The sequence below is a fragment of the Frankliniella occidentalis genome, unplaced genomic scaffold (genome assembly GCF_000697945.3).
Source record: "Frankliniella occidentalis isolate FOCC.00 unplaced genomic scaffold, Focc_3.1 Scaffold5318, whole genome shotgun sequence".
In the NCBI taxonomy this organism is placed as follows: domain Eukaryota; kingdom Metazoa; phylum Arthropoda; class Insecta; order Thysanoptera; family Thripidae; genus Frankliniella; species Frankliniella occidentalis.
The window spans coordinates 1-2,129 of record NW_026272360.1 but is presented as its reverse complement, the minus strand read 5'-3'; the positions used below and the strand labels follow the sequence as shown (position 1 = coordinate 2,129).

Genomic DNA, 2,129 nt, shown 5'->3' with positions numbered 1-2,129 from the left:
TTGACATATAATATAAATGACAATTTTTTCCAATACATCAAAATGTTTACTTTTAGTTGAAGGCATAGTGTTTTAAAAAAAAATAGAGTAAAAAGGTGAAGGAAAGAAATTTAATTTAATAATTTGTGATTGCGCAAAGTTACGCTCTGGTTTCATAGAATGAAACAGATGTCCAAACGGACAAAACAAACGATGTGACATGAATCTGCTGAAATACAAGCATGTGTAATGTAGCATGCTTTTATTTTCATAGTTCTCATTTGCTGACTGATACTGTCAAGTTGCATAACCGTCTCAGCTGATCTGATGTAAGTGATTAGCAGGAGCGTACAGGTTATGTGAACCCGACGTTTCGTCTGCTAGCAGCTGGAGCGCTGTGTCTGGCCGAGGCCGAAGCTTTTGAACCGCACGTCCTCGGCCACTGCCACGGCGAGGGCCAGGGCCAGGACCTCGCAGCCCCTCACGGGCGGCAGTGTCATCGCGAGGCCTGGCCGGGGGTGGGCGGGGCGCAGAAGGGTTTGACAGGAGGCCTAGAGGCCTAGAGTGACGTACCTTCTCCAGCTCCTTTTCGATCTCGCCCGCCCGGATGACGAGGGGCCCGCGCACGGCGTACTCCATCACCTTGACGCAGGGGTTCATGTTCTCGATGGAGAGGCATTTCTGCCTCTTGCAGCTGCTGGTCGTCATGGTCCTCTTGCTCTGGCCTGTCTGGTGCGTGACGGCCCACGGCGGACTGATGGCCGCCGCCGTCGCCGGCCGCGCGCCTCGCGCGCTCGCGAGGGGGCCGGACCCTCCCGCGGGCGCCGCGGGCCCGGCCATTCCAAAACAGCGCCGCCATCCGCCCCGCAGCCGCCCCGCTTCCGTGCCGGGGCCGCCGGCGGAGAGTATTTCCCTGCTAATCGGGCCGCCGACGATAATCCGGGACGCCGACATGACGACGGCTTGGCCTCGGCGCGCAGGTGCAGGGGCTTAGGTGTGTCCTGCCGGCGCGGTCACCGCTCCACTTCCCCGCGTCCGCGTCGCGACGCCGACAAACAACAGCAGTGACGGCCCGCGACTCGGGACTAGGTGCAGCTGGACGCGTCGGCCGGGCGCAGCGGTGCTCCACACGGTTATCGCGATCGGGCTAAAGATATCAAAAGAGATCAGTGTCGCTTGTCGCCGCTGCGGCTGCCGCAGTCTCGGAGTCTCACTGGCCGTGATTAGACACGGCCCCAGTGATTATGCTGAGCGGCGAGTTTGGATGCCGCCGCGGCAAGGTCAAGCCAAGCTCAGCTCAGCTGATCCGCTCCGCTCCAAACCCAAGAAACCTCCGCTGCCCAAAAGTCACGCCGTGGACAAGTGTGACGCGCGGAGTCGAGTCGGCCTCGCCCGAACAGAAAACTCTCGCCTTCTTCTTCGGTCGCGTGAGGTTGGGAGCGCGGCGCTACTCGACTGTCGCGAGGGGCGGGAGGAGGGCGCAGGGGGAGGGGGAGCAAACACATACAAATTCACAAACACACACACACACACACACACACACACACACACACACACACGCAGCGTACGCACTGCGGCGGGGCCTATCTCGGGCCTGACTCGACACCGCCAGGGACTCTGTTACCAGGCGTCGTCAACGCCGCGCCGCGGTCACTTAGACAGGGGTACCGTACCGTGCGGACAAGGGGGCTGCTCAACTCTAACTGAAAGCCGCGGCCGAGCACAAACAACACAACAAACCAGAAGGAATCCCGAGGGGATGGGATGGGAGGCAGCGGGGTCGACGATGATAACGCCCTGGACTGGACTTTAATTTCTTCTCGTTCGTCTGCTCTTTTTCTCGTAATCGCGGTGCAACTTCGGGTTCGTCTGGCGGCGCGCGCGCGGAGAGGAGGAGGAGGACCAGCGGCAGCAGGGGGAGGGCCGATCAATAATCATGCGGCACCAGTGCGGGAGCAAAGCGCATCCGCCTGCCGCACTCGGCGCAAAAACGACGCGTGTGTCGGCGGCGGCGCGGACGTGGACACGGTGCGGTGCCTCTCGCTGCGGACTTACGCGGGGAGCACTAACAACTGCACTGTCGTGCAGGCGAAATTTCACTGCCGAAAATAACTGGGCGCGTCGTCGTGGCGAGCAGTGTGTGAAGAGCA

At 60.0% G+C, this 2,129-nt stretch overlaps 1 long non-coding RNA gene across 2 annotated transcripts; it reads right to left on the bottom strand.

The window, feature by feature from the left end:
• Window positions 1–98: 98 nt before the first annotated feature.
• On the bottom strand, window positions 99–2,129 carry LOC127752222 (uncharacterized). 2 transcript variants are annotated; one of them, XR_008012308.1, is made up of 2 exons: window positions 2,035–2,129; window positions 99–1,126 (listed from the first exon to the last, which is right to left on the bottom strand). It is a non-coding gene; the product is annotated as an uncharacterized LOC127752222 (long non-coding RNA). The 2 variants fall into 2 exon arrangements; XR_008012307.1 differs by lacking the exon at window positions 2,035–2,129 and adding an exon at window positions 1,720–2,028.